This window comes from Chrysoperla carnea, chromosome 3 (genome assembly GCF_905475395.1).
Source record: "Chrysoperla carnea chromosome 3, inChrCarn1.1, whole genome shotgun sequence".
In the NCBI taxonomy this organism is placed as follows: domain Eukaryota; kingdom Metazoa; phylum Arthropoda; class Insecta; order Neuroptera; family Chrysopidae; genus Chrysoperla; species Chrysoperla carnea.
Genome location: NC_058339.1, coordinates 1,101,106 through 1,125,908, shown reverse-complemented (window position 1 = coordinate 1,125,908; position 24,803 = coordinate 1,101,106). Strand labels below are relative to the sequence as shown.

At 31.4% G+C, this 24,803-nt stretch overlaps 2 long non-coding RNA genes across 3 annotated transcripts; one reads left to right on the top strand and one right to left on the bottom strand.

Annotated features, from left to right (window-relative positions):
- Window positions 1-18,796: 18,796 nt before the first annotated feature.
- Window positions 18,797-24,568, top strand: LOC123294945. Of its 2 annotated transcripts, none has more exons than XR_006535129.1 (3): window positions 18,797-18,807; window positions 24,023-24,138; window positions 24,529-24,568. It is a non-coding gene; the product is annotated as an uncharacterized LOC123294945 (long non-coding RNA). The 2 variants fall into 2 exon arrangements; XR_006535130.1 differs by lacking the exon at window positions 18,797-18,807 and adding an exon at window positions 23,924-23,950.
- LOC123294946 lies at window positions 20,081-22,483 on the bottom strand. Its single transcript, XR_006535131.1, has 4 exons — window positions 22,418-22,483; window positions 21,974-22,063; window positions 21,734-21,886; window positions 20,081-20,611 (listed from the first exon to the last, which is right to left on the bottom strand). It is a non-coding gene; the product is annotated as an uncharacterized LOC123294946 (long non-coding RNA).
- Window positions 24,569-24,803: the final 235 nt, after the last annotated feature.

Here is a 24,803-nt window from a genome sequence, read left to right as displayed (position 1 = left end):
GCGTTAAGTAAAGAAAGACTATGTTTAGAAATGGAGAGAAACGGTACAGAAATTTCACGTATAAACATGATTGTAGTTGGACTACCCATAGAAGTACAAAACAAACTAGATCGTCAAGACATAAAAACTATTGGCGAACTTTTTACTGAATTAAGAATATAAGATGATTCATTCAATAAAAAACAAACAATAATTAATTTAAACACGGATAAGCGAAATGAAAAATCAAAAGAAAAAATGGATGAAGTTAAAAAAAATCAAATGATGTACAAAAGAAACCTTGTACCATATGTGAGGGGTTAGGAAGGCCTAATCGATTCCATCCGGTTACAGAATGTAGAAATAAAAATTTATCAATAAATAAGAAACAAGTAAATCTAAATGAAGTTCAGAATGAAACAAATGAGACGATGAATATTAAAATAGATGATGAATATTTAAACTAAATAGCCCGGAGAAATTGAATCCATCAATAAAATTAAACGTGGTTGTCGAATAAAATGAAAATTAAAGCGGTTTATGATAGTGGTTCAAATGTAAGTTTGATCAATCAAAGAGTTGTAGACGCTTTAAAATTGAATTTACTTAGACATAAAGATGTATTCCAAACAATTAATGGATTGAATTTCTGCACAGCCCGGGCAAACATCACCTTAAAAATAGGAACTTTAACAAACAAACTTAACACTTACGTTGTTAAAAATAATAAATTCTCTTATGACCTACTTTTGGGCCTAGATGCCATTACAAAATTTAAACTTTTACAAGATGATAATTTGAATGTATTACAAAGAGTGAAACCAGATGAATTAATTAATTTAGAAGAGATTAAAGATGATACTTTTGAGAAGAAGAAAAATAAAGAAGTAGAATTAGATAATTCTACTGAAGTGAGATTTAATGAATACGTAGAATCAATAAAAGATAAAGTGAACTTGAATCACGTTGAAAATGAAACAGGAAAATTACAAATTTATAACTTATTGCAACAATACGCGAATATTTTTGCAGTTGAGAAATTTGATGTTGGAAGAGTTTCCAAAGAAGCTGAAATTAAGTTGTTAAGAAATGAGTACGTAACTGCTAGAGCATATAAGTGCTCTATACCTGATGAAAATGAAATTAAAAAGCAAGTGAAAAAACTTTTGGAAACGGGCCTAATAGAAGAGTCAGATTCGCCATTTGCGTCACCAGTTACTCTGGCTTATAAAAAAGAAGATGGTCGTAGGACTAGGCTCTGCATAGACTTTAGACAATTAAATAAATTGATTGTACCTGAATGTTATCCTTTTCCAACAATAACTGATGTGATAGATAAAGTTTCTAATTGCAAGTTTTTTTCTGTTATGGATATAAATTCAGCGTTTTGGTGTATTCCAATAAAAGAAGAAGATAGAGATAAAACATCATTCGTAACGAAATTTGGCAAGTTCAGGTTTAAAGTTCTTCCCTTTGGATTAAAGAACGCCCCAGCAATTTTTCAACGTACATTATCGAACATCTTAAGACGAAATAATCTAGACGACTTTTCCATCAATTATATAGATGATATATTAATATTTTCTAAGACATGGCAGGAACATATTCATCATATTGAAAAGTTATTATACACTTTGAAAAATGAGGGTTTTAAACTAAAATTAGAAAAATGCATTTTTGGTGCTACGATGGTTAAATACCTTGGACATACTATACAAGAAAATAAAGTATCCCCGGCCCAGGAAAACCTGATTGCAATTAAAAACCTCAAACGCCCAACAGATAAATCAGGTGTTCGAAGCATATTAGGATCAATAAATTTTTATTTGAAATACATTGAGAATAGTGCTCAAAAATTTGAACCTTTACATCGGTTACTTAGAAAAAATGTTGAATTTCAATGGACTGACGATTGTGAAAATTCTTTTAATTTAATAAAAGAATACTTGTGTTCATCCCCGATATTGGCTATATATGATATGAACAAAGAATTAATTATTGAAACTGATGCTAGCTATAAAGGTATAGGAGCAACATTAAAACAGCCACAAACTAATGGTTTACTACATCCTGTTGCCTATTTCTCAAGAAGATTATCAGCGAATGAGAAAAAAATGGACGTCATTCACTTAGAGTGTAAAGCAATTAAGGATGCAATAAAGTATTGGCAATATTATGTTATTGGAAGAGAGTTTGTGGTTTGCAGCGATCATAAACCTCTAGAAAATCTAAAAACTAAAGCAAGAACGGATGAAATATTAGGTGACTTAATTCATTATTTGTCTCAATTCAATTTCAAAATTGTATACAAAAAAGGCAAGGAGAATATATTAGCGGATTTGCTATCAAGACAACCGGTTTTAGAATATTTTGAAAATGAAGACGCTATTAAAGTAGTGAATCTTGTAGAATTAAATGAAATAATTAACGATCAAAAAGAAAATATTCAAGAACTCAACACTGCTACAAATACGGAAAAACGAAATAATATTACTTTTAAAAATTTACGGGGTAGATCAAGAATATTTGTATCTACTTCATTTGGTATGAAATTAATACAAAGAGTTCACGAAAATTATGGCCATATTGGTGTTTTCCAACTAAGAGAAAAGATAAGACAACTTTATTATTTCAAAAATCTTGATAAATTAATTAAAAAGTTTTGCAAGAATTGTTCAATATGCAAGGAAAATAAAGCTCGTCGAAGCAGACCCATTGGTTTATTATCAAACCTGGGTCCAGCAGTGGAACCATATCAAATTATGTCCATAGACTCCGTAGGTGGTTTTAGTGCAAATAGGTCAAATAAGAAGTTCATGCACATATTGGTTGACCATTTCAGTCGATACGCGTGGATCTCTACTACCACGGGTCAGTGTGCGAAGGATTTTATAAAACTGATAGATCCCATTGCAAGAGAGCATAGAATTAATATCATCCTAGCTGATCAATACACCGGAATAAATTCTGATGAACTTAAACATTATTTACGGAAAATGAATATTGAATTAATATTTACTTCAATTGACTGTCCTCAATCAAACGGTCTCAACGAAAGACTGAACCAAACTCTGACAAATAGAATCAGATGCAAGATTAATAGTGGAGATCGAAGAGCCTGGACAAAAATAGCGGATGATTGTGTGGCCGAATACAACAAGACCATTCATAGTTCAACAAAATTCGAACCACAATATTTATTATTAGGAAAAATATCTAATATAACACCAATTGAAGTCTTAGGAAAAAGAAATTTAGCCCGTGATCGAGAGGAAGCTATAAGAAATTCGAATAAAAGTTTTGAGCTAAATAAAAAAAGAATAGACAGAAACAGGAAGATATATGAATTTAAAATAGGAGATCAAGTGTATGTAGAAAACGGAAATAAACTCAATCGTAAGAAAATGGATAGGGTCAGAATTGGTCCCTTTCCAATATTAAGGCGTATTTCATCTAACATGTATGAGGTTGGGTGTGGAAAAACAAAGAAAATATCTAATTATTTCCACAGTAGCAAATTGTCACTTTATTCCCCAGAAAAAGTGACTACAGAGGGGGAGGTGTAAATGACTTTATATGTTTCATTTGTTTTGTGTGTTACCAAGAGAACAATAGAGTAAACTGTTTATGCTTTTTTTTGACATATGTGCGTAATAATTTATAAGAAGAGATATATTAAGTTGTATTAATAACCTGTAATTTAATTTATTCTTTCAGGTATTATTTAATTATTATTATAATTTTGAATATTATGTAAAACTTCTTTATATATTCTTTCAGAATAAATAAATCAGTAAAAACAACTTACATATGTATTATATGGGAATATCAGTTATATATGTGTGACATATATGTATGTGTAATGCGACAGAATAATTAACACTGTCTATACATGGTATTTCAACAATTAACTCAGTCAAATGTTTGTTTTCACTTGTTTCACTTTTAAATTTAAACATTTTTATTGTCATTTACTTTAGAAATAGATATAATGTCGAAAACTAATTTTCTATTTTACGACAAACAAGAAGTGCTAATAAATCTTCCCCACAGCTGAGCCCAAACAGCAAACGAAATATATGTTATAGCACAGTTGTTGGTGAAGATGATGCAACTGAAAGATTATCCAATTATGACGTGAAGTGAACTCTAAAGTATCGATGCAGATATAATAATGCATACCCCATTTCGAAACTGTCGTACCATATCTAAATATATTAAATAGAGGCCATAGGAGAATCCTAGCTTCGTTCAAACTAAACACTTACAGCTGGAACAATGTTCGCAATTCATTAGGAGACAAGATTTGTGTTTTATTTGGTGGGATAGAACCCGGACAACATTTACTTATGAGATACAGAAAAGTTTGTTGCTTTGATGACCAAGTCACATAGTAAAATATAACAATTAGAGCCGTTCTTCCTGATTTTTTAAAAATTATTAAGTTGTAAAGAATATTAAGTTATTTTATTTACTTTTTTTAATTTTAACGTTATTTTATTTACTTTTTTTAATTTTAACGTTATTTCGTAATAATCTAAGTGTACTATATAATTTTTAACTATTTTGTAATACACACTGTACTTTTTTACAATAAACGCATGTAATGAGTCTTCCTCCTCCAATTTTACAAGTAAATTCATCAATTCAAGTATGACTTTTACCCCTCGCATTACGCTGCGAGTATTGATTGTATCCGATCATATTGGTAAGCAAATTCCTGTTAGTCTGAGAAAATTGTTGCTTCACAACTTTTCTATTTCTTCTTTAATAAAAAGTCATGATACTCATGAAAATATAATTAAACCTGTAAGATCTCAGATAAGTAGTTATACAAAATCGGATAACATAATTATATTGCTTAGTTCTTACCATGTAAATTCTAACAATGAAAATGATATTAGTATAAAAACTTAAAAAACAAGCTACTTGAATTGATGAAAATGAGTACGCATACAAATTTAATTCTGTCCACATTACATTTTAGAAAAGACATAACTGATTTTAATGATATGATTTACAATATTAATCAATTTATTGAAACTGAATTATTCACCGATAAATTAACATTATACATTAATAAAATTTTAATTTTAAATACTGACTACAATAAAAATGGTATCGATATTAATTATAGTGAGTGGTACACGACGATTAACAAGAAGTATCAAAAAATACATAGTAAAAGAATTGAGGAATGCTCGCACACTCCCCTCAGAAAAAGGAAAAACCGTAAAAATAGTTCCTGGCAAAAAGAAAAACCAGTTTCCTTCGACAACTGGTAATACAAAAAATGTTCCAATTACTAAATGAAAAAAAAATTAATAAACTAAAAAACTTACTGGACAAACTTCTAAAAGTTCTTCAAAAGTTCACAAAAATTTCAAAATTGCAATCCAGATGTATTGCACAAGTAAATATTCGTAGTTTAAAAACCAATCATCTTCATTTAGAAGAATTAATTACAAATAAGTTAACTACACAACCCAGTTATCTCTGCTTAACAGAGCACTACCTTTCTTTGAGGGATTCTATTATTGTAATTATTGTTGGCATAGAATAAAAACGGTCCATTTGTTCCTCCGGGCGACTTTCTGTTGGCGTCTGAACTTGGAGTATCACTAGGTTTTTCATGTCATTTAATTTCAATTGAAGCAAACACATTCTGTCACTCAGGTTTTTAAATTCAAGGGTACTGTTTCTCCAGATATATTTTACAAGGAAGTTGACTCCTAAAGGACCCTGTCGCTCTCCAAAGTAATAAAATATTTTGCCGTGTTTCTCTTCTATATATCCTCCTTTTCGTCGCGCTTCGCATATTCCGAATACATCCCAGTTAATCATTGCAATGCCATTATCCAGCTTAACAAGTTGACTCTCATGGCACAGAGATCTTACGTTCAATGTACCGAGCGAGAAATGTTTATCTTTTTCTTGCGTGACCTAGATGACATGGGTATTTTGTTGGAAAATATTTGGTCTCTATATTTGGGGTGTGAATTTTTTTATGTTTTATCGTCATATTCCGTATCCGTAGCTTGACGTCGACTTTTGTTTGTTCTGTGGTTCTACTATTGCCTGCTACTCTCTCATGACTTGTTTTAGATGTAAACAAGATTCTCTTTGCTCAGTAAATTGTTTGGAAGAAGAAGCAATCGTAAATCTTGGTTTAAGATAATTTGTGATATAGTTACCTGTTTTTTTGTCGGCGAAATCCAATCTTGGTTTTTGTAGTAGTGGTTTTTCCCTCTATTGTTGAGATACACTCTGAATAGGAATCGCTACAGAGGATTTTGACTGCTGCCTTTTCTTTTTTAATTGGTTGTGTGTTTTCAGTTCGTAAAAATCGACTACTCGATCATATCTGAGAACCGCATTCTTCCCTTCTTTTCCTAATTGTTCAACTTTTTGTTGTTGGCTTTTCAAAACTTCCAGAACTTCTTTTGAATAATCTTCCGAATTTGAGATATTGCATTGCATTATATAACTTTTATTTTTTAAGATAATTAATTTTTCCACCATATTATTATCATCCCTACTAATATCGGTCTGATACGATTTTCAGATTTACGACCCAATAGTTTAATGAAATCGATGTCATTGGCTTTGAAATGGACTTTCATTACGTTACTAATGATATCCGCAATAATATCTTCCAACTGGCTGTAATTTTTCTTTGTATCTTCTACTTCAAAGAAGATTAGTTTTCTTTTTCGCAGTTCTTCATCATAATATAATCTAATTTTCTCTGCTGATTAGCAATGATGATTTTGGTTCATGATGGTCCGCAATTAGAATATCCAACTGAGAGTTTAAATTCTCGCTGGTTTATTTTATTTCTTCTTGAATTTGAATGAACATGTTTTTTCGTTCTTCCATGGTTTCAGGGCAAAATCAAAAGCACAATAGTAGAATAACGTAATATTAATGTTAATTTGTTTAGTATTAAAACGATATTTATAGTTGGTTTTTACACATGATGAAATAATTAACACAAAATACTAGAATAAATTTAAATTTTCACAATTAAATAAATTCAAAAAACATTCAACTCGATTTTAGGAGTATAATAATCATATTAATACTTAATTTTAAATATGTTTAGTAACACTCGACGCTGTTTTCGAATATAAATTTCATTTTATACATGAAATTAAATACTTTTAAGAGACACCGTTAAACTATTAAGTATTTTTTAATTTTCAAATAGAAATTAAAATTTTTTAAATTAGACATTGAAAAATTTAGTTTTCACTTAAAGCTTCCAATTAACTATTTATAAAACATACTCAGCCAGTTTTAGAAATTTAATTTTTTTACTCAAGACTGAACACTCAATGCAACTTTAAAGGAAAAGTTTTTTTTTCAATTAAAACTTAAAATTAATTAAAGAAACGTAGAAGTTAATGGAAATGATTTTAAATTAAAATTTAATTTATAAATACAAATCAATTTGAATCAATCAGGTTATTCACTCTGACGCCCCAGAACCATGTTTAAACATCTGGCTTATGTTTGGGAAATAGAAATAAAAAAAAGTGGTACTATATTCGTCTCGGAGCGAACTCACTAGCATAATATTGCAACCTCTTTGGTTCCAAAATTGTATAATTGTCATTATTACCAGGAAACCAATTGCGCCATTCGCTGTTTTTCTGAGATATGAAAATTAAAGATATTTTTGCATTCAACTGATGAATGGTTGTTTATTGTACATAAAAGTTCGATATAATATTCAAATACAAAATAAGAACTAAAGTTCAAAATCACTTAAAATTTCCACAAATCACTTCGGATTTTCCTTTTTTTATTGGGGCATCTTAAATAATAATTATCATTAATTTAAAACAGAAAAACAATGAAAAAAAACACAAACTGTAATATAGGTTGAGCGTAAACGATGTTGACAGTATCACAGATAGAGTTATATGTATCTTTAATACAATTTGACATAGAACACCAGCTAAGCATCTCTATATATTATATATGCGAAAGTAAGCATGTTTGTTTGTTTGTTTGTTTGTTCACGCTAAAACTAGGGAGTGGTTATTAATGAAACTGTACAGCAATATAGCTAATACTTCAGAATAACACATAAGATATAATTTACAAAGATATTAATTTAAAAAAAATATAAAAATTAATATATTTTTTCATTACCATAAATTACAGATTTCTGTAAAAGTAGTCATTTGGCATTACCATAAATTACAGATTTCTGTTAAAATAGTCAATATAAAATATTTCACAGCCAACTTTTCTGATAAACTCAATGAATAATTACGACTATTATACATTTAAAAAAATAGAAAACCATACATATATTTTACCTGTGTAAAACAATCCTTACCATTATTTGGAGTTTTATAGAAAGGGGATGAGCGAAAGCAACCTTTCTCAATCTTTATTTTTAAACCCAGCGAAGCGGGTGGGTATCACTCTAGTCTGCAAAACATTCGTCAAGAAAAAAGACTCCTGGAGATGGACATCACCTGAAGGTAAAACGTTTAAGTAAATAGATTTAAGAAAAGTATCAAACAGGAGTAGTGATTAGCCTCAGTTTTTCCTCGGATCGTAGACTTTTGAGAAGCAAATTAAAACTATTCGGTGCATAATCGAGGAAAATGTTCAATGACAGTTCTACTGTATATCTATCAGAAGACAACATAAAATACTACTAAAACGATTTTTCCATCAACTGAAAGACTCTTCAGGTGAATAGTGACAAAATACAGGAGAGCTACGATTCTCTAATTAATATAATAACGGATGCTGCTAAAGTTAGTTTGCTCAAAGGAGATATCCAAAGTTAGCAAAATAAAATATCAGTCAATACCAAGGAACTGATCGAAAATCGTAGGAACCTACAAGCGATACAAAATAAATCCCCTTCACAACCGAGCTTAACAAATTGGTCATAAAGAAAATACGATAAGATATTCGTTCAGACAATACTAAAATTATTAAATCAATAGCAGTAAACAGTAACGCTATAAAAAAAAAATAAACACAAAAAATGCTAGACGGTGGTAAGAATTGGATGCTTTCACTAAAAAATAAACATGGAACAAAAATAACAGATTGTAAAGAAATGTTAAATATTGCCACAACCTTCTATAGTAACACCTGAAAAAGGCCTGATCACCTGGATTTTCTACAATGAACCACCTACAAACACTAAACCAATTAATCGAAAAGTGCAAGGAATACCAAAAACCATTGGCATAAGAATTGACGGTAAAAAAGAGTTAATCTTAAGTTTTCCAGTCGGCATTGTCTTGATTTCTGATGACATCATATGGACTAGGAGCCAGCGCCTGCCAGACATACGTTAAAGTATAAAAGCTGAAAATTTTCTTGCGTATTCTCACTGGTGGAGGGAACAATGTTTGGTAGTTACAAATCTTGACTAACGGTGCCTTCGGTAGGTATCAGGTAATCTAGGAGCGCAGTACCTGAGCTCTCTCACGTTAAATTATGACCTCTATGTATTTGTGTGTGTGTGTGTGTGTGTGTGTGTGTGTGTGTGTGTGTGTGTGTGTGTGTGTGTGTGTGTGTGTGTGTGTGTGTGTGTGTATGTGTATGTGTATGTGTCTGTCTGTCTGTCTGTATGTCCGCCTATCTATCTGTCTGTAGCATGAGAGGTAATTTATTCTGTAGTATGATAGTGTTCTTAGCTCTGTTTGAAGTGAGTTTAGTGATACAGCTAACGATACAATAAGTACCCGATACAACTAAAATAAACGGTCCGAAACATCGGACAAGACTTTATTATATTATAAAATTTATTATTCTTGTAATATTTTTATTGAAAGTAGCCCGTTGTAAGAATTATTTAAAAGTAAGTAATGAGGAACAGGCTTAGGTATTTATTGGATTTGATATAATATTTAGAAGCATGTAGTTTGGTAAAGGTGAGGTTAAGCAAAGATTACCAAGTTACAAAAGTTACATAAAAGGACATTTTAAATAATATTTGATCAATTTTGGGTAGGGTTGATTTGACCACTTTTGACGATTTCAGAGGGGAGTCATATCAAACCTAGGACCTTGTTGATATAAACCCTGATACGAACTTTCACTGCTGTTCACTCAGCCTCTCCCTAGAAAATCCTATTTTCCTGTATTCCCTAGGGCGTGGGCCTTCTCGAATTTTCCCGGATATGCGGCTTATACCAATCTTAGGAACACCTTAAGGTCTACCCTTGTGCCTAGTTTAATCGAAATCGTTAGAGCTGTTTTTGAGAAAACCCCAAAAATCCTGTTTTGGCCTAGAAGTTTTTGGCCGGAAGAACCGTTGAAAAAAGGCCTAGGGAAAAAATGAAAAAAATCGTCTGGAATTATGACCAAACTGAACTTATGTACCAAGTTTGAGAAAACTCGGTTGAAAATTGAAGGCTCCAGCTTGGTAACAGACATAGCAACATACCGACGGACGCAACATTTTTTAAAAACCATTTTTTTGGAATCAGGGACCTTCAAAACGTGTATTGCCATTGAAACCCCGATATCGATTTTTTTTCGGTCACAATACTTAATTATATTTATAATATAATAAAGTAAAAAGAGGTGATGATCTTCAAGAGCGGTTAGGTTTGGAGAAGGCTTTAAGGAAAGGTTAATTTAATGGAATATGTTCTTAGTTATATACCAAGTACGAGTTTAGGGATCCATACCAGAAATTATTGTCGAGTTTTTTTAATTTTGTAGATTTCACTTGTTTGATACGTTATTATTAATAATTTAAAATTTTCGGCCAGACAATACATCTTATGTCAATCACAAAACTGATTTACAATTTTTTTATTACGGAAGTATAAGTTTTGAATTACATATATTAATCTACGCAAAGTTGAAGGATTAGTTAATCGAAGTTGAATAAGAGAGTGGCAAGGTGTCTGTAAAAATAGGTTCCCCCTCTTACCGGTTATAAAAACTCTAACTTGAGTTATTTTCCCAATAATGCTCTGTTATCTTGCTCGATTACAACTTTACATTCGCTTTAGGGAGAATTTATTCAGTTTTCAAAATATGCTTCAGACAAAAGCTATCTGTTATTTTATAAGGAATAACTTTCGAATTTTAAATTTACCTTTATCTCTTACCAGTAATAAACATGACTTGATTGTGTTCTCCTCTAATTACAATTACCTTTACCTGAAACATTTTTTTCTTAAAAGGCTTCGTGGATGAAATAGTCATGTGAATTCTCTAAAACCAGACACATGATATTGTATCGAAGCTGTGTTAGGAATAAGAATTATGAGTTTACGTACATTTTAGAAACACACTTAAATGTGCGCTTAAGTTATTACCTCGATCTCCTATTTGAAACACAAGAACCCTACGAAGTTTATGTAGTTAAACAATATTAATTTATCTATTTCGTAGCGAACAATGGTAGAAAGGCATTCATTTCATAAGCGAGGATTTTTTAGAAATGGCTGACCTTGATATATTCATATATTACTAACACTTTTCTACCAATATCATCATGGAAACAGATATATTTTGTACGAAAACCCTACATTTTTCAAGATATTTTATGACTTTACGAAAAAATTCCATTTGATTAGCTGAATACAAGGCATATTTTAGTTTAAATCTAAAGTCCGCTGGGAAATTCTTCAAAATTTTCGTCAAAATCACTCACTGCAAGCTCATTCTAAGTGATGCCATCTTTAACTAATACGCAAACACGCCAATCCTGTTCGCTTTGCATCCTAAAACTCCAATAGTCGGGAACAGCGTCAGTTAGTTTTTGCGGACGCTCGAATGTAAGTGCTTGCATTGTCTTGGTATCTACAAGGCCATCATCTATGGCTAATCTTTCTCGAAAATCTTCTGATACCAAGGCGTATGCTTGCCTAACGAGTCAGGCAATATCACCTCTTTCTCTTTGGATACGATTCTTTAGCTGGGAATATAAATAAAATATACATATTTTAATACAAAATATACATAAAAAGATAACAATATTACAAAATTTCAATTTAAAAAACAAAACCAATCATACATGAGAATTAGGTAAATGGCAAATTCAATAAATATATTACATTAAATATTCAGTCTTTGTTCTAATCCAACTTTTTAATTTTAATTTGCTTAATGATTTTTGTAAAGGAAAGAACAGTTTAGAATTTTTAAATTATTGTGAAGAAGGTTACAATCTGGAAAGAACGGAATCAGTCCAGTTTGCATTGCGACTTTAACAAGTCGGTGTCCATTAAAATCTAGACCCCCTGAAATCTTCCCAATAATGGGCCCCAACTGTTAAAATCGCATTGCAAACTACTGGATCTGTTTTTTCCTTTCAGATTTTATTTTATCCAGTCGGGTTTAGGATTTTTTTTATTATTTATTTTATTTAAATTTGGAATTTTTTTAAATATACTAGAAAATTAAAAAAACAATACACTTGCTACGCAAGTGTCTAAAACGGGTATTAGGGTTGATTTGCCCCAACATGTTGGTTCTTTTAAAAAACCTAGTAACTCTTAACTGGAAACTCCAATAACAAAAATTAATAATGAAGAACGAGGACATAGAAAGAAAAACTTGGAGTAAATGGATTAAGTAAATGGATATGGTTATAGTTCTTATATTTTGTTTATTTATTTGTCAACGAAACATCAGGTCATCGTTATTTTTACTAATGTTGAGTTAATTAGATGCACGGGGAATAGCATAGACTTTTTTTCGCGAAAAAATATCTCATTCCTAAAGATGATCACTGGATTATGAAAAAGTATAGAATTGTGAATAATAGAAAATAAATCGAAAATAAATATCTATTGGAAATAACTTCTAAATTTCTCAGTATAAAACTCTTGTGAATAACCAGCCAAACGCTATTTATTTATATATTTCAAATATTGTAACGACCAGGTGATTCTTTTTTCTTTTTGATCTTATACAAGATCAATGAGATCCATGGTCACCATCTGGCATATAATACTTTGGTTATAATAACAACTCTCAGAAAGTGGACTTGAAGGCATCATTCAAGTTGTTTTCTCTTTCATGTCTAGGTTTACTGACTTGATGTTGTTGGTTCATCATACTTCACAACATTCCGTCATCCTAGGTTCTTTTCACCTCAACTATTTTCAACATCCATCATCCCCAATCATACTGATTTGGTGATCACACAATATCCACCGGGTCACCTTCTTAACAGAAATCTATATCAACGCTTCACGCAACATTTTAGTGAACTTAGTTAATGTATTTTAATATTATTAGTGGAGTCAATGAGTGTTTTTACTTGGAAGTCCTCAGGAACAGCTCCGATTTTGATGATTTTTTTTCCAGAACGATTCTTTTTGTATATTATTTAAAATCAGAAACATTTCAGATGGGGGAAATAATCTGGAGGGGGAATAGCCAATGTCGTGACTGATATATCGACTCCCAGCCTAAATCGCTAATGATAGAAGTTTGAAATTTTGAGAAATTATTGATTTTATACTGTAAATGTCACATAAAAAAGGATTTTTCGAAATTCACCCCCTAAAAGGGTGAAATAGGGGATGAAAGTTTGCATGAAAATATATAAAAACCAGTTTGAGTTCATTTCTTAACCGATTTTAAAAATTCTTTCACCTATATAATGCTACATTATCAGCAAGTAAAATGGGCTATATTTTATTTTCAAAAAAATTAAGGTTCCGTAGCAAAAGTTAAAATCAATTAAATACTGAAACCGACATTTTTGAGTTCACTACGTTACCGATTTTAAAAATTTTTTCACCTATAGAATGCTATATTATCAACAAGTGACATGGCCGAATGTTCTTTTCAAAATTATTCGGGATTCGCACTAAAAGTCATGGTCAGGACAATCCATTAAATAGTGAACATAAGGAAACTTAAGAGAATTGAAGACTATAACGTGGATAACTACTAGTTATTTATATTGTTTAAACAATATTTTTGCAACTTATATAAAAAAATTCATTCTTGCGCGATTTTTTTCCACGCACACCAAAAATTGATTTTAACTTTTAGTGCGGAACCCTAACTTTTTTGAAAATAAAATACATATGTTACTTGCTGATAATGTAGCATTCTATAGGTGAAAGAATTTTTAAAATCGGTAACGTAGTGAACTCAAAAATGTCGGTTTCAGTATTTAATTGATTTTAACTTTTGCTACGGAACCTTAATTTTTTTGAAAATAAAATATAGCCCATTTTACTTGCTGATAATGTAGCATTATATAGGTGAAAGAATTTTTAAAATCGGTTAAGAAATGAACTCAAAAATGACGGTTTTTATATATTTTCATACAAACTTTCATCCCCTATTTCACCCTTTTAGGGGATGAATTTCGAAAAATCCTTTTTTATGTGACATTTACAGTATAAAATCAATAATTTATCGAAATTTCAAACTTCTATCATTAGCGATTTAGGCTGGGAGTCGATATATCAGTCACGACATTGGCTATTCCCCCTCCAGATTATTTCCCCCATCTGAAATGTTTCTGATTTTAAATAATATACAAAAAGAATCGTTCTGAAAAAAAAATCATCAAAATCGGAGCTGTTCCTGAGGACTTCCTAAGAAAGCCTGTTTTATGTATTCATTGACTCCACTATATATTTTTTGGATTATAATTTCAAAATTATTTTTGATTTGAATTAATATCAAATATTTCTGAAATATAAACTAATTCTGTTGTTATCTTATTTTCATTTTATTTGCATTTCTGTGAACAATTTGCAGTAGTTCTTTTATGGGTTTTTACCCACTCAATATCGAATATGGATTATTTTTTTTTATAAATTTCTATTTGATGAGATCCATGGTTGCCATCTCGAATATATTACTTTGGTTACGTTAATAACCAATTACTCTCAGAAAGTACACTTGAAGACATCATTCAAGTTTTCATCATTTCCTCTTCACGTTTCAGCATTCATGTGTAAGAGCAACCTCTTACAATATTCATAAATTTGACTAATTTGATAAACACTTAACTAATTATGTTTGCAACCAAATGAATTTAAGTCAGTTCTTGATTTGTAAACATTTTGACTTTGTGCGTCTTAAGCAATTACTCTTAAATTATAGATGTAAATAAAATACAAAACGTAAGTCGGGAAGAATGACCCTAACTTTAAGAATTCGACTCAGGAAAGGAAAATAAAGTAAAAAGGTTATTAAATATTTTATTCTCATTTCACTGTCGTTTGTTTACAATTTTTTATTTTAGAACTTTTATTTTTAAACTTTAAACGTTTTATGTCATCAAAAATTAAACTTAAAGAAATAATAATCAGGTGAGAGATTGTAGTAAATTTTCTTGTTTACAAATTTGCTTATGATAATAATTTTAATTTTCCTGTTGTTGATCGAAACATTCTCAAAAATTCAATATTCAATTCAAATCATAATATTGAAAGCGAACGTGGAAACAATTATAATTAGAAAATGAGTGATTTTATAGATTTTGAAGTACTCTTTTCGTATTTCCACTTTGCTACCTCGTATCTTTGCCGCTCGCGTCGCCATATTGGAAAAATGGCGTAGAAAAAGTTTTTTATTGGAAAAAGTTTTTGACAATATCTCCTTTTTGAGTCATTTTACGAGGAAAAAAATTGTATGCAAAATTAAACTTGAATAAAATTCCTACAATTTATGTTCAAACCATTTTTTTCATAAACTAAATAAGTTCGGCGTACAAGCGCAGCAAGATAAAACACCCCTTCTAGAGGGTAGCAATATATGTTGAAAATGGCAACGGGAATCGATAGAATGATAAAATTTAAGCAAAAAGTGTCACTTAAGTATATTTCGAAAAGTCAATACTTTCCGAATTTTTGAGTATTTATATTCGTATTTAACAATAAATAAGTCAAAAATTGTACGTTTTAAGTATGTAATTTGTACACTTTTTAAAGCACTATTAAAAACTTTGAAAATGAAAAAAGTTTCAAGTCATTTGCACGAAAATTAACGAAGTTATAATGAACAGAAAATTTCTCGAACCATTATTTTATGTTTTATACAGCATAAATGAATTTACCACGGGAGCTAAAATGAATTCTTGCCACTTTCCAATTTACTTTATTAAGATACGGACAACATAACATTGATTCTCTATTAACAATACTGGAATACAAAACATGTGTTTAATTTACATCTTGGCATAGGAATCTTCCACGAGTATACCAGAGTGCATGCGTTAAGCAATGCGCATAAGAAGCAGGTAATATGTGTTTCTTGCAAGTGTTGTAGTCTCGGTTTCCTTTAAGCTATACTATGGTTCTACTGCTGAAGTGTTTCCTGTATACAACTTACCGCGTATCGAGGCTACATTCAACTCATAGCAAGAAAGCATGCCTGTAACAACTCTTTCTTGTACGCATTGTTTTATGTATACATACAAACTCTCTCATACTCGTGCAAGATGTACTATGCCAATGAAAATTCTGAAATCAGAATAACGATACTAATGAAGATTCTGAAACCAGAATAACGGTATCGCTCTCCTGGGGCAATGCGCCCCCGCAGGTTCAAAACAGAAACATTCGTTCATAGCAATGACCAAATTTTTTAGCAGCAAAAAGTTAGATTTTGGTATATGAACCTGAATTTTTTCTTTAAATTTTCTCGATATGTTGAGTTACATAAAAACTCTTTATTTCACTCTTTTTTCGTCTAAAATGATTCATCTAATAGTTATAAAATTATTTGGAGATTTGTTTTTAAATCTATAACGTTATGGGATTGAAAAGTTACAACTTCTATAATTGCAAATATTAGCCCTGCTTCGTCTTCTAATAATTTAACTTTGTAATTTCAAGTTTTTTGTTAATGATAACGCATGAATAAAACTTTTTCCCAAATTTGTAAGCCTCTAATTGCAAAACACATTTTGATATTGCTAAAATTCATAAAATTTGTAATTGGTTGAATAAAGTTTATTTCCATTGTGGTTAATTTCCACTAAAATCTTAATTGACAAAGTTAGTTTTAATTTTTAACGAACCATTCTGTAAAACAACAATATATAAAACGATACTTTCTTGTTTGAAAACTGAAAAGTTCGCGTCATTAATGTTGGCAGAGAGTGGTGATGTAGTAGTATTACGATCTAGTTATACTTATGAAGGTATCGTTGTTCGGTCATATAAGGCATGAATGGTGCTTCACAACGTAAACCAACCTTAAGGCATGTAGGCAGTGGGACGCAATGGCCATAAGCAATAATAATTTCACAATCGTTTTCTTCTTCTTCAACATTCAATTCTTCTTTTGCAATATACGTTGTTTTTGTTATTTTGTTCGTATGTTGTTTGTGTTGTTTGAATATCTTTAAGCCAGTCTTTGTACACTCCTGTATAAATTTCATAGTTAAGTTCAAATTGGTGAAACATAGAAATAATGGTGGTAAAATACGTGTGATAGCTTGTTGGATTCGGAAGAATGTCTAGAAAAATGTATCGAAAGCGTTTTTCAGCACATAAAAAACTGCAAGAGTAATAAACAACTAAAGTCGCTATATAAACTGTTGGAATTTTTTTTTTTTTCAGTCCTTTTTTTAGGAAGTTTGGTTTACTTTTTACTCAGTCGGGTTTTTTGATTTTTTAAATTTTTAGTTATGATTATAAGTCGGTAAATTTCACGATCTTGCCATTTCGTTGAGGGAGTTAATATCATTGGGTTTATTAAGTAGCTTACGGTGATCTAAACTACTGATAGTTAGTCCATCTAGGTATCTAACCGGGCTCAACGCTACATAGGCTTGGCCATTCGCAAAAATACTTAAGTCAACTACACCTTGATCTAAAGTAGTTCCTTGTAATTTATGTACAGTAACACCCCAACACAATATCAATGGCAACATTTTTCGCTCTAATTTGCGCTGGCCGCGAAGTACATCAAATTCAGTCGTCGATGGTTTTATTCTATTCCAGGTACATCTCCTACTCCAGGTACATTGCCTTTAATAGTTTTGTCGTCAAATTCTACATAAACAGCCTAAGACAGTTTTGGAAGTTTAATTTCTTAAAATCCTGACTATGGAGTTCCATTAAATGAAGCTCTCTACAATTAATTATATATATGCATATTTGCTTATAAACACATTCCCTGTAATTAGAGTCGGGAAGAGGCTTCCCATTGTTGAAAAGATTTCAGCCTGTCTAGATTTTAATCGATCCCGATTGTTAAAGTCACTATACGAGCGACTGGATAATCGCCATTTATACTAAGTTCTGCTACTGCCATATCGCCAGTAGCACTCCCAAGGTTAAGACAAATTGATTGCCGTCTGAATCATCAAAATCAGCCTACGCGTTTGGTCTCTAGTGAGCTATATAGAAACACACATTTTCACAATATGGCGTCTGGTAGTCGTCACATTAAATTTTCATGACTGCCATATCTTCAGTAGCACTCCCAAGATTAATGCAAATCCATTGATGTCTAAACCATCAAAATTGAACCACGCATTTGGTCTCTAGTGAGCCACATAGAAACATGCATGCATTCGTTTTCACAATATGGTGTCTGGTAGTGACCATATGGAATTTTCATTACTGTCGTATGTTCAATAGCACTCCTAAAGTTAAGACAAATCGATTAACGTCTGAACCATTAAAATCGGCCTACGCGTTTGGTCTCTAGTGAGCCATATAGAAACACACATGCATTCTTTTTCACAATATGACGTCTGGTGGTCGCATGTGGAATTTTCATGACTGCCGTATCTTCAGTAGCACTGAGCACCCAAGGTTAACACAAAATAATTGACTTCTGATTAATTAAAATCGACCCACGCGTTTGTTCTCTAGTGAGCCAAATAAGAACACACATGTATAGCCGATAAACACATAACCACTCCTTTACGTTGCTCAGTCGGGTAAAAATATTTCATTTTACGCCCATATTTCATAAAATATTAGCATTTAAGAAATTTTAATAAAGGGTTCTTAAAGAGGAGGTTTGCAATAAAAAACGCTGCTGGTGTTATGTTACAAAACATTATTATTGTATAAATTTAAAATTTATCTGCGCAACCGCACAAAACATACCCGAGCTGTTATGGATGCGAAGGCGACTGAAATCTTCCTCTTTAATTATCGTACTCCGTCGATTCAACATCTAATCGATCATACATTCATCTAAAAATAATTGGTTTTAAAATTAAACATGTCGACGAAACAGAAAAATTTATAACTGATTCGTGAGTAATTGGTCATGTAAATTGTATTCTAAATTCAAAGAAACGAATGTAATCTAACTATTTATAAAATGAATGGATCAATAAAGCAAATAATTTTAGAGCAAAATGTGAGTTTATTTAAAATTTTGGAACACGTGTGTTGAGTCGTTTTTCAGTGGATCAACAGTGGAATATATTGGAATTATTATTCATTAGGCGGTTATCCTGAAAGATAAATATCCCCTACAATGGAGATCAAGGTAATTTCAACAATATTCTACTAGTTTTCTAAATTAATCATGAACTTTCTTACCTCGCTATAATTTGTTGAAGCTTTGAAATAAAATTAATGACAGCTACGAACTTTCGTACGCCATATTCAACACTTATTTACTGAGTGAATGTGGATAAATCATTGTACCAACTTGAAGTAGTAAAGTATGTTTGGTGGAATTCAAATTCTATTTTACAAGGGTTAAGTTTGGATTTATGTTGTGCTGCTGATAAATGGGCCATGGATAAACTGACCGAATCTTCCACAAATAACATCAATCATTATTGAGATTTATCCTTAGAATCTATTACTTGAGCGTGGAAACCTCATGCTAAATGGTGTATATAAATTGTTCACTTAGCCGTGAAACAAACCCATTATCGATTAACATAATTAATGATCTACACCGAAAGGGGGATTCCACAACGCTTAAGATAATTCATATTAAACTCACAACGACATCTTGTAGTACACAACATAAAATGGTAGCAAAGCTTTAAACTATTTAAAAATAGGTATCTACAGGTTACAACCCAAATTCAAATTATAACCATAAATTTCATAACAAGATTAATTCAAAAAGCGAAGCATTTGGATTAATCTTAAGAATAGATTTAACAAGGAATTTCACACAAAATAAAACACAAAAATTTCAAACAAATTAATTTATTATTTATAGCGAGTCTGAAAACATTCCAAAGAATTTTTTCTTTATAAGATCTTTCAACAAAAAAAAAAAAAGAACATATTCTGCTTTGTTATTTATTATTTACAGACTGAACCAACTTCGTCATCTGCAAGTGGAACCAAGCATTCCGTAGTAGGAGATCAACATAAATTGAAGTCATCATAATAAATTGGTGGACAGAAATTTTCACGATGCAGCAAACACTTTCGCATCCACAACACACTCGGTGGTCGTCAATCATACACAGGTAGAACAAACATATACCATTAAACCGAGGGCACTCTACACCCAACCTTAAATCCTACTTCCACATTCAGAACCTAACAGACAATTATCGACACGTGACCCAAACCTGACGGACCAAATGGCTATCCATAACAGTTTTTTGCTTGATACACATGAACGCATAATCAGTTAAATCCGGTCGTGCTGACGTTTCATCTTGATATCCACAAGCTTTGTGAGGGAATTCCAAGAACCGACGATGATGACTCTGAAAAAAAAAATTGAAACAAATTATAAAGATGTTTCAACGAACAATAATTGGATGTACAACAAGTATTTCAATGGGAAGTTTTAAAGGAATATACCCCAATCCGAACCGTTTCACAAATCACCACCTACAAGGCCTAAAATTTCACAAAATTTTACAAATTTCGACGATTATTACGGCCAAATGATGACACAATAAAACATTTCAACATTCGGAAGAAATACCTAAACGAGTGAAAGAAAATGGTTTGACAGCAGACCCAATAAATACAAAATTTCATATACAAGAGCAAAAAAAAAAAAAAAAAAAAAAAAAAAAAAAAAAAAAAAAAAAAATTTATTATCAACATCTGAAAACAAATCCATATATGAAAAAGAAACGTTAAAATTAATTCACTCAATACAAATTCGATAATATTTGTTGGTACACCTCCACGAAAATTCTAAAGGCTCAGCTAAACTGGAACGTTGGAAATTGAACTTATCACAACATAAGTTCATGGTTGAATACATTCCGGATGCAAATAACAACATCGACGATGCTATTCACATCTTTGCAAAATGGAAAATCGAACCATCCACAAACTGAATCACTATAAACTACCATTCCAAGAAAATTTACCAGACGATACCCTACTATTCTTACGGATACTTATGAAAATTCCCAAACGTTTCGCGTGGTACAAGCACTGGATGGAGTACGTAAATACATCACTGCTCGTTTAAAACACGACAACCTGATGAAAATTTTACAAATTCAAGCCGGGCTTCTCCGTAAACTAGTGAGAAAAACATAAGGAAAGAAGATTGGAGGAATATGTATCGCGACGTGGTATATTACGTAAAATCTTGCAATCTGTCAGAAACGCAAATCATCGCCATCACAACGACGTCCAAAAGTGGAAACGCACTATATGGCCTGAAAAGTACCAAAAGAGTCCATCATCAACCGATTCTTGGATGAATCCTTAAAAATGACGTAGAGACTACTTTAATAAAACCGGGCGTAAACATGTGTATAAAGTAAACGACTGGGTACAACTAAAGAAACATCAAATAGCCATGGACAATATTTAAGACCATAAAAAAAAAAAAAAAAAAAAAAAAAAAAGGGCATACGTACACCTCCCGAACGGTAACCTCCTATCCTTCAGATTCCCCCCCCCCTCGAAGGGCCAGTTGTCTGGACCCCATAACAATCCCACACAGATTGTTTCCTCGGTGGTGTAGTGGTCAGCAACTCCTCGTACATGCAAGAGTGTAACACCCCAATCTTCTGGAAGAAGGGTGGAAATATGTTATGTTACAAAACATTATTATTGTATAAATTTAAAATTTATCTGCGCAACCGCACAAAACATACCCGAGCTGTTATGGATGCGAAGGCGACTGAAATCTTCCTCTTTAATTATCGTACTCCGTCGATTCAACATCTAATCGATCATACATTCATCTAAAAATAATTGGTTTTAAAATTAAACATGTCGACGAAACAGAAAAATTTATAACTGATTCGTGAGTAATTGGTCATGTAAATTGTATTCTAAATTCAAAGAAACGAATGTAATCTAACTATTTATAAAATGAATGGATCAATAAAGCAAATAATTTTAGAGCAAAATGTGAGTTTATTTAAAATTTTGGAACACGTGTGTTGAGTCGTTTTTCAGTGGATCAACAGTGGAATATATTGGAATTATTATTCATTAGGCGGTTATCCTGAAAGATAAATATCCCCTACAATGGAGATCAAGGTAATTTCAACAATATTCTACTAGTTTTCTAAATTAATCATGAACTTTCTTACCTCGCTATAATTTGTTGAAGCTTTGAAATAAAATTAATGACAGCTACGAACTTTCGTACGCCATATTCAACACTTATTTACTGAGTGAATGTGGATAAATCATTGTACCAACTTGAAGTAGTAAAGTATGTTTGGTGGAATTCAAATTCTATTTTACAAGGGTTAAGTTTGGATTTATGTTGTGCTGCTGATAAATGGGCCATGGATAAACTGACCGAATCTTCCACAAATAACATCAATCATTATTGAGATTTATCCTTAGAATCTATTACTTGAGCGTGGAAACCTCATGCTAAATGGTGTATATAAATTGTTCACTTAGCCGTGAAACAAACCCATTATCGATTAACATAATTAATGATCTACACCGAAAGGGGGATTCCACAACGCTTAAGATAATTCATATTAAACTCACAACGACATCTTGTAGTACACAACACTGGAAGTCTCCAAAATCTCCATTATTTTTATAATTTTAAGTTAACGCTGAAAATAGGTCTCTTTTTGAGTCATTTTTTTCTATTAATTTAAAAATTATGGTGTATCATAATCACTTTAAAGCATTCATTACCGTTGGAAATTTATCTACAGAATTGAAGGAAATTTTTCAGAAAATAAATTATCGTAAATTAACAGTAGTTCTTATGGAAATTAATGAAATTAGCTTTTCTTGCAGTTTTTCCTAAATATGAATTATAATAATCAATAAAAATAACTTTTTTATTAAAAATTAAAGCTTTTTTAAATAAAAATATTGTATGGCACAAAAAACGCGCTATCTATATATCTTGCAAAACTCGAATTGTTATTGAAGGGCGCGGCGCGCCTTTTTAACTATAGAACACATTCGATTTGTGATTGTCATGCTTGGATAATATAACGCGAAGTGTTATTGAAAAGAACTTTTTCTATTTTATTTTCACTGTTTAATATATAAATATTTCTCACTATTCTTGGATCTATCTATTATTCTTGGATAATCAATAACGCGAAGCTATTTAGGTATCTGATATAACGCGAAGCGTTATTGATATGCGCCTCGAGCCATATCGCCTGTAGGATATATAATACTTGTGAGCGTCATGCTTGGATATTAAAATGCGAAGCGTTCTTGAAGAGCGCGCTACGCGCGCTTTTTCTCCATTATTTTTGTTCTTGGATCTATAATTATTTATCATTCTTTTTGGATCTATCTAATATTTTTAAATAGTAAAGAAAGTCTTAGTTAAAGAACGTCGTCGCGCTTTTTCTGCATTTTATTCATTTTCGAATCTATCAATATTTATCATTATTCTTATGGCATTTTTAAAATGACTTTAAAAATTAAAATCTTCTTTAAACTTGCCAACTGTGGCATCGATGACAAGTGGAAGCGTTTTTTATCCGCGATCTTAGTAAGTGTGATCGAATCTGAAAAAAAATTAAAGTGGACAAGGGAACGGTCTAGGATAGAGTAGTAGTCTGTGATTTTACTACAACTCTATGGTCTATCAATCAAATGTCAGAATATTTGACGACAACAAAAGAACACATGTGAGTTTTATTTCAACACTTAAGTGAATTTATTTAAATTGAAATATAAATATTCTTTCCTTTTGTTTTTAGCGTTTACAAATATGTCAGTACTAAAGTTAAAATCATTAAATGAATTTAAAAAAAAATAAGAAACTAAAAAACGATCACAACTTCACAAAATCACAAGGCGACATAACCTTATTAAAGTAAGTTTTGTTTTTTTTTTTTTTATTATTTTTTTGTTTTATTAAAATGTGTGATCCTAGTTTGAATTGAACATTTCCGATTTTGGCGTAAAATTCTTCTTGTGCAGTGAACCAATTCACTATCCTCGGTATCTGACCCGTGACTCGATTTAGTCAAGCATTACACGGGGCAGAATACAGCGAAGATTAAAGACCGCGAAGTACAGCTCCGAGCGAGTTTTCGAGACACCCGTAAATAGGGCTGTCTAAACTCGTGGTCAGCTACCTTCTAAGCGCGGTATTGGTCCACATACACAACAAAATTTATATATTTTATGAAAATCGAATTGGAAATGTTCAATCGCTTATTTTAAAACTACGTATATTAAACGTTTTTGAATTTTTTTGTAGGTAAATCTCCAATTACTATTAGATACGGATTAAAACAGAAGAAAAAATAACAACCGTACCTTAAAATCTAGGAAAAACCACCATAGGAAACCGAGCGGTACACAGCCAAACAAACAACACCAGCCGTTGATGAAAAATCCAGGTATAAATAATTAATCGTTCATGTACGTCCATTTCTTTGAATTTATACCAATTATCTTTATTTCCAGAGTACATTATTGACTGCCAGATTTCCAGTTTCTCCACGATAGTATAATTATCGATGTAATATTAAA